Genomic DNA, 11646 nt, shown 5'->3' on the forward strand with positions numbered 1-11646 from the left:
ATGTTTTTTGCCATCTGGTAGTGAGATTATCTTTAAAATCCCAGCTCTGGCTCAAGAGATGGAGAATATAGTCGCTCCCATCACGTTTTTACTTTCCTCGAAAATATCTCTTGTTAAACCGTTTATGTGTAAGAAATTGGATGGATATTATTTTTTCCTGCGTTGCAGTTCATCATCACGGAGGCGGCGGCCGGTCTTCACCATTAAAGCTAGTGGTCTCATGAGTTACAGCTGCATCCACTGACTTACTGTCATATTCACATCATCACTCAATGACGGCTCATTTTGCCCGTCGATGCTGCTGTCAGCTGATTAACTAAAGTGGATCTGCAAATTTTCGGCAGATGTGTGAGGAGGTCACGGACAGAGAGTTGGACTCAACTCACCACTGGACGTAAAACTACAACTCTGCCAATTAAAATTGGCAATTAAGTTAATTAAAAATTCAGTTTTTCTTTAAACCGGCCACAGCTTCTCAGCTGCAAGTGACGCATGTAACATCTGAAGTCCACTATAGCAGCACATAGATGGAAGAGAAAATCTTTAGTGATCCTAGCGAGCATTATTTATTCAATACGCTGGCTTGCATCCAGATATGTGGCTGTGGCCTACATCAGTACATTAAGTGTCTATTTATAGGCTTGGGGTCTAATGTTGGAGGCCAGTGTTCAATAATGTGACACGTTCGGGTGCATCAGGTCTGTTTGGGTTTCATTTTGAGAAAAGAAAACAAAGAAATAGCAAAAGTCAATGTGAAGATTTATACTTTTATATATTTAACATTCTTATTGAAGGCTTCTAAAGTAAGTGAGATATGAAAGGGTGTATTTATTCATCAATTCTGCTCCAAAAGATGCCTCATAATACTTATCTCTATTACATTAAGTGTTACTTGAATTTACAGTTTTGGTATGTAGATTAACAGTTTTGGTACTTGCATTTACGGTTTTGTACTTAAATTAATATTTTTTTGTACTTAAATTAACAGTTTTGGTTCTTAAAATGACAATTTTGATACTTAAATATACTGCTTTGGTACTTAGATTGATAGTTTTGGTACTTAAATGTACAGTTTTGTTACTTCAATGTACAGTTTTGGTACTTAAATTTATAGTTTTGGTACTTATATTTACAGTTTTGGTTCTTAAAATTACAGTTTTGGTACTTAAATGTACAGTTTTGGTACTTAAATGTAAGTTTTTGGTTCTTAAAATTACAGTTTTGGTACTTAAATGTACAGTTTTGGTTCTTAAAATTGCATTTTTGTTCTTAAAATTACAGTTTTGGTTCTTAAAATTACAGTTTTGGTACCTAAATGTACAGTTTTGGTACTTAAATTTACAGTTTTGGTTCTTAAAATTACAGTTTTGGTACCTAAATTTATAGTTTTGGTACCTATAAATACAATTTTAACATTTTTGTGAAAACATTTCACTTACAAGGCACCTGTTTTGTGGAATGACCGCTGTATTGTTTCTCAGTTGTACCTCACTAATGACTAAAACCAAAAAACACAATTATATTAATTTAAAGGTGTAAAGACTATGCTGTAAGATAAGCAACAATCTGTCAAAACCTTTGACCTTAAGATGCAGTATTTCAATAAGGTGATAGAAAAAACCTCATAGCAAGTCTCTCTATCAGTTTTTAATATAAAACAATCTTTCCAACTCAATGATGAACGGGATTTTCTTCCTCGTTTTCGCGCTGCCAAACAAACAAAATCTGCACGTTTCTACCGCCACGGGCGAGACGCACGTTGACCCATTTCAGTCAACACGAGATTTTCAGTCGGCGATAAAAACCAAACTAACAAATCCAATATACAGTAGGAGCTGAAATCATGAAATAGAAATGAGCAGCGAAGATTTGTTGTTTCCTCACACCTGGTGTTTGTCGGGATGGAACTGACGAGACACACTTCCACACAGGGATCATTACAGATGCTAATGAGGAGGATCAAAGTAAACATCTGGAGGATTTTTTTTTTTTTTTTTACTTCTCCGTGTTTTTCCCCGAGTGTTTCAAGTCAAGTTGTTGGCTTTAATTTATTGTGATAACTCGGTCCGTCTCGGCCCTCGGCTGCCTGATTCATCCTGATCCTGTTCATGCTGACGCCCTCCGGCCTGAGGGTCTCTGTGTGCGTCCACTGATGCACAAACAACAAAATCTGCTGCTTTTTTTTTATCTTAACAGGTTAGTAAAGTGATTTTAGTCGACTATCAAGTGATCTGGATGATGTCATCGTCTCTCAGGAGACATTCAGATAAGTGTGCTTCCCGCCTCAGCCAATCATGATGACTTCTCTGCAGGGGGCTGGTTCCTCGCTGCGCTGCAATAAGACCAATGGAGGAGCAGCAGATTGCTTCTGATATTAGCGCCTTTGTGTGGCTTTCTTGTGATCCACTTGTAGTTTGGGAAGTAATTGGCAGAACATATGGACGGGCTGTGCTGGTCTTACTGTGACTCTCACATGTTCAACATCTGCGAGGTGATGTGTCATACAACCTAGTATCAGCACATTCTTGTGATTAAGAAAGTATATTTTTTCCCTCCATATGCCAGTGTGTTATTTCTGACTTTAATCATTGCATATAAAACACATTTATATTTATATTCAAATAAAAGCTTTTTAAACATCACGTCTGCTGATTCAGACCTTTATCATTATCATCATCATCGTTATCATGACCTTCATCATTATCATGACCTTCATCATTATGACCATCATCATTATCATCGCCTCCAATATTAACATTATCATCATCATCATCATTATCATTATCGTTACCTTCATCCTCATCATTATCATTATCATCATTATCATCAAAATTATCATTATCACCTTCATAATTATCATCTTCATCATCATCATCATCATCATGATTGCCCCTATCATCATCATCATCATCATGATTGCCCCTATCATCATCATTACACCATCATTATCATCACCATCATCATCACCTTCAACATCATCTTTATCATCATGACCTTCATCATTTTCATTATCATTATCATCTTCATCTTCATCTTCATCATTATCATTATCAATATCATCATCATCATCATTATCATCACCTTCATCATTATCATTATCATTATTATCATCATCATCATTATCATCACCTTCATCATTATCATCACCATCATCCTATCATCTTCATCATCATCATTGTCACCATCATCATCATCACCTTAATCATTATCATCATCATCTTCATTATCATCATTATTATCATCACCTTCATCATTATCATCATCATCATTATCATCATCATCTTCATCATCACCTTCATCATTATCATCATCATCATCATTATCATTATCATCACCTTCATCATCATTATCATCACCTTCATCATTATCATCATCATCATCATTATCTTTATCATCACCTTCGTCATTATCTTTATCATCACCTTCATCATTATCATCATCATCATCATCATCATTATCTTTATCATCACCTTCATCATCATCATCATCATCCTTATCTTTATCATCACCTTCATTATTATCATTATCATCACCTTCATCATTATCATAAACATCATCACCTTCATCATTATCATCACCCTCATCATCATCATCATTATCTTTATCATCACGTTCATCATTATCATCACCTTCATCATTATAATTAACTCCATCATCATCATCAATTTTGTAATTAAATTGTTTAGTACTTAGGGTTCAGATAGAGGGTATTATTCTCTTGTTGTTTGGGGGGAGTAACGGAGAGTCAACTGCTACAGTATGTTCTACTTAAACATGAATATTTAGTACACCAGAAAGCCTCTCAACTACACTTGATAAATGAAATGTCCTACTCGTCCCCTCTTGATGTAAGATGTTGGTCCCACTCATTAAATTAAAGTAAGACTTGAAGAGACGTTTACGTCACGTCTCCAGTCACTTAATACAGCCATCCGTGCCGTAATGTAGCAAGAATACATCAGTGAAATGTGCCAATCATGGCTCTATTATGGAGCCGCGGCTGACGTGAATGGCACTAGACGAGCAATTTGACTCGCTGAATACCAAATGTGCTTTGAATTATACAATCCTGTCGACTAAAAGCTTGCCAGTGTGAGGTGGACCAGATGAAATCACAGTGTGAAAATGAAATAAAAAAGGATCATCCCATATTTCATGAACATGGACATTCAGATTTATGATAATGGCCTGCTTGAAATAGTCTTGAAATATTAAACCCAGATTACAATTCAATAGATTAACGATGAAGATGACGGAGCATGAAAAGTGCCCAGTCCTAGACCAAATAACCTGGACTGATTTGTATTGTTCAAATATTTTAATCTGGGATATTGAAACGGAAAGGAATTCCTTAAATTTCAGCGCTAAGATCTTCTAATTCCAGGATTGCCAGACTAAACCTCTCCCAGAGGGTCGACAGCTAAACGCTCTGATTGCTTCATTAACCTCTGCTGCACATGACAGCTTGAGCTGGTTTTTTTGCTCGTTGTTTCAGCTCGCTGTAGATCTGACTCTTGCTTGTAAGTATTTCCACATCACCTCTGTTAGCAGGTCATATTGTCCTTACCACTGCTTCCGGTTTATTCATTTATGAGATTTTGAAAACCCTCTTAACCTAAGTAGGATCACCATGTGCTGGAGCAAATGTTTAAAGTTGTCTGCACTGGGGTCCAGCCTACAGACGACTTGCCTGCAGCTCATTAGCAACTTTTTTCTAAATTCATTTTTCACCCAAATATTATTACCATACATTTGTTTATCAATACAGTTGGACTTGACTAGATTTTCAAATGTTGTCTAAAGCAATGAGCATAATGGAAGACAATGACAGTAGAGTTCTGTAAAACACTGTATTCTGCAATATAAAGACAAAAATGTAATCACTCATAATACAATTGTCATTGTTTTTTGAGGGGTAAATATCAGAAATTCTCAACCCCTCAACCAATCCTAACCCTAACCCTAATGATAATACTTACCATATCCTTAACCTTAACCTTAACTGACCCTTATCTATAAACTCTAGTCCTAACCCAACCCAACCCTAACCCTAACCCAAACTATAACTCTAGACCTAACCCAAACCCAAACCCTAGCCCTAGCCCTAGCCCTAACCCTAACCCTAACTCTATCCCTATCCATACCCAAACCATAACACTAATCATAACCCTAACCCTAACTCTATTCCTAACCCTAACCCTAACTCTTACTTTATCCCTAACCCTAAACATAACCCTAACACTTACCTTAACTTTAACCCTAACCCTAACTTTAACACTAACACTAATCCTTATCTCTAATCCTAACCCAACCCTAACCTAAACAATAACCCTAACCATAACTTTATCCCTATAATTATCCCTAACCCTAACCCCAACCCTAACCCTAACCCCAACCCTAACCCTAAACCCAACCCTAACCCTAACCCCAACCCTAAACCTAACCCTAATCTAAGCCTTACCCTTTCACTATCCCAAACCCTATCATTGAAAAATATTTGACAAAAACCATACAACAAAAATGTCTGAATGAAAGTGTCTTGTCATTGTGTTAAAAAAAATAAAAATAAAAGGATCTCAAAATGACATCTTTATGATTCAAATAATTTAAAAAAAAATTAAATGATGGCCTCCAAAACTCGATGAATTGCTGTATTCCTAATGCTTCATGTGACCGAAATGATGAAGTACTCTTAACCTATTTAAAAACTTTGAAGGTGTCAAGTAGATCTTTTTTTTAAACCTGTAAAAGTCTTTCTTGATTCGGAGTGATATTCTTAACAAACAGGGATCAGGACGTGACAACACGATTTGTAATTGGACATTTTGAATGATGTACTTCTTTATAACACCAACACGATCTCTGTTTTCTGCACTATCCAATATGATTGGATCGAGATAATCCATCAAGAGGTTTCAGTGGGTGTCTTCCACTCCTTCCACTGGTAATGAAAAAGGCATACGACAAAATACCCGAGCATCTTCCTTGAGAAACCCTGCAGAGACCGAATGATTGGCTAGTCCTGACAGACTGTCGGGCGTCTTCCATCATGTCAGCATCCACCTGGTGGAAGGCGAAATAGGCTGGCACAAAGATTCATTTAGATATGTAAATAGTTGTTTGCAGTCGGTGAAAGAAGCATTTTTGGAGGGAGCGTAAATTGCATAAAATAACTGTATCACCCACTAATACATTCAAGAACCTGGATCTCAGTTTGAAGCAACAGACTTTTTTATTTCCCAACAGTACACCACAGTCTTGCTCTCAGAAACCACAGAGGCTTCTGTGGTCAACCCCCCTCTCGTGATACCAGCCGTTTGGCTTCTGGGGAAAGACGGCAAAGTGCTGAAAAGGACAGTGCGAGCACATCTGTGATGGAGGCAATCACATCCAGCTGAGGCCTGAGATAGACGCCAGCGAAGACGAGGGGGTGGGATGTTTCGCTGAGGGGCTTGCATTAAGAAAGGAATGAGGATATATTGGGGGGGGGAGAAACTGGGGGAGGAGAACACTCGTGTGGTGCAGCGGGAGGAGATTCAATTAAACTACACAAGGAACGAATGCATTTTTAATCACGGCTTCGTTTCCTGATGCCACTGTCGGCCTTTGTGAGATGTTTTCAAGGCGTCTTGTGAAAAAGGAGCTGCCAGCTCTCCGTGTGTCCACCCCTCACCACGAACGCACACCGCTGGACAGCAACACAATGCACGGCGGCGTTTGCTCCAGCTGATATGTTACCATAAGCCTTTGTTTGACAAGCGAGCCAGGAAGAAAGCCAATTAGTAGATAGCCATCGTGCCCTATTTTACTCATGGTGAGAGCTCTTGTCTGTGTGCTGTGTTACTGTGTACGTTGATAGGGGAACAAGATGGGTTCGACCCAGGTGCCATAAAATGACAGATAATGAATATAATACTGTCAACATGTGTGGAATAAATCTATGCTACGATGTTGATACTTTTTGCTTAATTTATCTATTGATTTGTCTTAGTAATACAGTTCATTTTTATAGGTCTTTATGTCTCGTTTTTATGCATTTTAATTTATTGTCATGATTTATATTATACACTAAATACATTTTGTATCTTAATATATAAACCCTGTAACCCTGTTTTTTTGTGTGACATCACAGACAGCAATTGACAAATGAAATACAGGAGCCAAGGTCAAAAGCAGGCAAGGTTAATTTGATATTATGTATACTTTTGGTTTTAAGTTATGATTGGTTGGGCCTCACTTTATCACCCCGTAATGCATGATAAATCATGGAATCGTGCAAGTTGTTTTTTTACCTAAACCTTAATTAAAAATAAAGTAAATTTAAATGCTATACTTGCTAGCTTAGCTATTCAATAACGGTGCTAGCTTCCGTCATTCAGTGATGAAATTTACTACCTAGTAACAGTTTTTAAAATATATATCTTTGATTTTTAAACTTTTTTTTTAGTTAGGAATGGTTGAGCATGATTTTATCACCCCATTTCGCATAATAGATAATAAAATCATTAAACTTAAGTATTCTTTTTACCACCCTTAATTTAGAGAAAACATTTCTTTTACTGAATACTATTCTTGCCTGATTAAAAATATATATCTATGATTTTTAACCTATAATTTCTAGGACATCTTAATGAAAAGGAAAAGTGCACATTCTCTATAATGATCTATTCATGTGTTCTGTGATGAATCACACCAGGGTAACAATATAAAGCAGAATATTAATAGTTTTTTGTTTTTTTTTTGCCTGAGGCAGGAGCATAATTCTTTGCAGTCTTACGTCATGTGACTGGTTTTTTAAAAAATGGCAGGATATTTCTTCATCTTTTAATGCAGCTTAGAGTCACGTTGATTTCTACTAAATAAAAACAATTACATTTGCAACCACAAGATCCTTGTAATAATATTCATTACACACAAAAACACGGAATGTCTTAATAGTTCATATTTTGACACAGTTTAATTTGCTCCACACACATATAATTGTTTAATATTTTAAGTGTTTTACTCACTCCAGTCCAGGAGCAGCCCAGAAAACAAGTTTAGTCGCAGGGTTGAAGGCTGCTTGAAAGGTACACAATACAAGTAATTACAGCTTGTTTTCTATTGGCTCAGAGAGAGAAAAAAAAAAAAAACGCCTCTTCAGTGTCTGCTCAGCGAAAGCAACCAGGGTGAAAAGGAGTACTTGCAATTTGAATATTTCTCATTTGAGTGTACAAAATGGCCAGATAACCTTCCTTCTATCCCAGCCCCCAGCGCCGAGGAATAAATAGGCCTGGTGGCAGTAAATGAAGAGTATCCCATTTCTCCATCCCACATGCAGTGAGTAATCTAAATTGTGTTCCAGCCTAATCTTTATTGTCAGCTCCAACTCACAAATCATCTATTTAATGTATGAAAATGGATAAATGTGCAAAATAGGTCAGCAAATTCTGGTATGAAATCTCATATATTCCAGTGACACAGATGTCCTGCAGAGGAGGAAATGGGTGCTGATCGCGGCCGTTAGGAATCTCTAAGCAAGAAGAGATTACTGTTTGTACCAACAGATGCCTGAGCCGACAAACAATGTTAAAGGGAAACAGAAGCTTAATGACCAAACTCATTACAAACAAGCCTGCAGATCAAACCGATTGTTTTTTTTTCCGGTCATGTGCATGTCTGGGGATCTAGAAGGGAAAATGTGGCTTCTTAAATGTAGCGTGAGCAGATATTTTTCATCTACCAAAGCCTGCATTTGCGTCACAGCAGGATAATCTAGCACAAAACAGGCGCCGCACACCTGACAATCACATCCGTCACTTCTATTCACCGCCTTTTACCAACGTGTTCGATGCAAATGACTGCAAACCAAGGGATGTGAATTACTATTTCATAAACACATCATTAATGCAGAAGCAGTTTTGACACCAGTACGCTTGATTATATCTTTCATTTAATCACCTCGGCTATGAAATCCATTAAAAACTTCAGAGATTTGAGAGCGAAGGCTTAAGACTCAATCACAAAAGGAACCAAAATAAAAATGCAGGCTGCAAACTAGATTAAGATTCAATGAGTTTTCTGTAACTGAACATGATTAATCAAGATTGCAAAGTTTATTTCATTTAGGTTAAGATTCAATGAGTTTTCTTTAACTGAACGTGATTAAGCAAGATTGCAAAGTTTATTTCTAACCCTTGGCCCTTATTTCTTTAACTGCTTTGAGAGCTGAACTGTTGCTGCAATGGACTTGCGGTGGGATTGCGTTACACCAGCAGGCCATTGAGAATAAACATGAATTTTTATAGCCGGCTGTATAACACTCTCTGGATCCAGCCTGTGGGCCTTGATTTTGTTTTTTGTGTTTTTTTAAGTTAAATATACATTTAGCACTAACTTCGCATGGGTTCATAGCAGCTCAGTAAATAAATAAAAATACATTAATTTAAAAAATGGTTTAAAAAAAAAATATATATATATATAATAAAACAATTCATAGATTTTTTATTTTTTTTAAATATTAATAAAAAAATAAAACCCACACATCAGTCCAAAAGACTTAAAGTAAAAAACTGATCTTGGAGTAAGTGTTGTTTACTCATTTTATTCTATTTGTATTAAGGACTTCATTTCCTCTTTTCATAATTATTTGTTAACCCTTGATTTATCTCATGGTCAAGGTGTTGTCAGGCCTTTGGTTCACCTTGACCCCGAGAAAACACAAGGGTTATAATGTGCATTCATCCATTTACTCAGGAGTTAAGCGATAAAAATAATTTGATAAAACAAATATATGTATTTATTACATCAAAACTATTTTGTAAATGAATGCATTTGTACCTTACTTACAGATATTCGTCTAAAACACATCAAATATTACACTAATCTCTGTTATTCATGTAATATCGTCGCTATAATTGCATACTTTTTTTGGCATTTGAAAATTATCAATGTTTAAGCGGACTGGTGACAGTAGTGTCCGAAAATTACTTACGCAATAAACAGAGTAAGTGCCAAGGAGAAGAGACTTTTCTGCACCACAGAGAGTTGTCATGTCCGAACTATAACCATTCCTGAAATATTCCTTGAACTATTTTCATCTTTTGAGTTATTTTTCTGACAGTCAGACAAACACATTACCTTCTCAACATTCCCGTGGATATCTGAACTGGTGCTATGATGGTAAATACGATATCGTTTACATCAAAAATAGCATATATTTGTCATGAAAATGCTTTATTTAGTAAAGTCAGATGTTGTTTTTTTTTGTCATTAACTTGCAAGTTAATGAATGATAAACTGACATAGATTGACGACCAGCGACGGGAGAGGGAATCATCAATGACGTTACTAATTCATCATTTACCAGAGTAGCTTCAATGGTACACAGTGGACCGGTGGTACTCGGCAAAGGTAAGCTCAATTACTTCCCCTATCGTAACTGGTCTGTAAAGTTTACGCACACAATCCAGCACTTATTAATGAGGGAGCATCTGGAGGAGATGCGAACATATGCTGGCCTCTGTAATGATGCACTAGAGAGGTCAATTTTTCATTTTAAGAGGCAAGAAAAGTGATAAATGATCAAAATATTGAGGATTTGAATAAAGAGAGGACTTACAAAGACGTCCATGAGCATGTGTTCCAGCGACACTTCCATGTCTTCTAGGCGTGCGGCAAGCGTCATCGTTCACTCCGAGGCAGATATTCCAGCATCAACACAACGTTAAAGACGCTTTCATGTCATTCCATGAGGAGTTGTAACACAATGTATCTGCTCTGGATGAGAGTTATATAATTCCTCACTCCTCGCTGGAGAAGAGAAGGAACTGATTTATCTTTCGCATCATTTCATATTTGGATATCTTTCCAGCATTCTCAAAAGTTGTGAGGACAGGAAATCTCCTCCTCTTCCCCCCTTTTCCGTCACTGCCCTTTTAGCTACACAGTTAACGCCTTTGTATGGGGAGACACCCCGGGGCAGCCGTTGCCCAGTTCTGGGTGCTCTTGGCCGGGGTCATCCTATTTTCACTTGGCCTCTCATCAATGGGTCTTTGTCGCGGCCTCATTACACGCCAGTCTGGGACGCAGCGATGCCCTGTGTCTCCCGGATACCCGACAGGAAAACAACAACAATAAAGTGGCTGAAGTCTTACGTAACCCTGACAGAGACTTTTTTTTTTTTTTGAGCTGGCATTTTGGGGGTAGAAAAGAGGATAAAGGGAAATGATGGTAAGGGGGCGATAATTCAGTGAGAAGTGAAAAGCAGGATGCTAGTGGGACGCCACATGGAGCGGGATTGTTTTTTGTTTTGCTTGGCATTTGAGCGAGGAATGCGCCCGCAAGTTCCGCATCACTTGGTTAACAAGATTTCCTCACGTCAAATAAAGGAGTAGAGAACAAGTGAGCTGAAATACAAGAACTAAACACACTGCGAGGACACTTGCTATCATGCAATGAGGTTTCATGAGGAAAGAATATGTTTCCCGCAGGAAACCGGAGAAGCCATTGATGTGCGTAATTGCAATAATGTCATCATATCGTTGCCGGGGGCGGTTCAGTCATTCAAAGGGAAAAAAAAGAATTAATTTGATGTCGGTTGGAGAAATTCAACTCAAGGCTGTCAGTGCAACTGGAAAAAGAAAATTTGCACGTCAATGTTCACCT

This window comes from Callionymus lyra, chromosome 8 (genome assembly GCF_982586985.1).
Source record: "Callionymus lyra chromosome 8, fCalLyr1.hap1.1, whole genome shotgun sequence".
Lineage (NCBI taxonomy): Eukaryota > Metazoa > Chordata > Actinopteri > Syngnathiformes > Callionymidae > Callionymus > Callionymus lyra.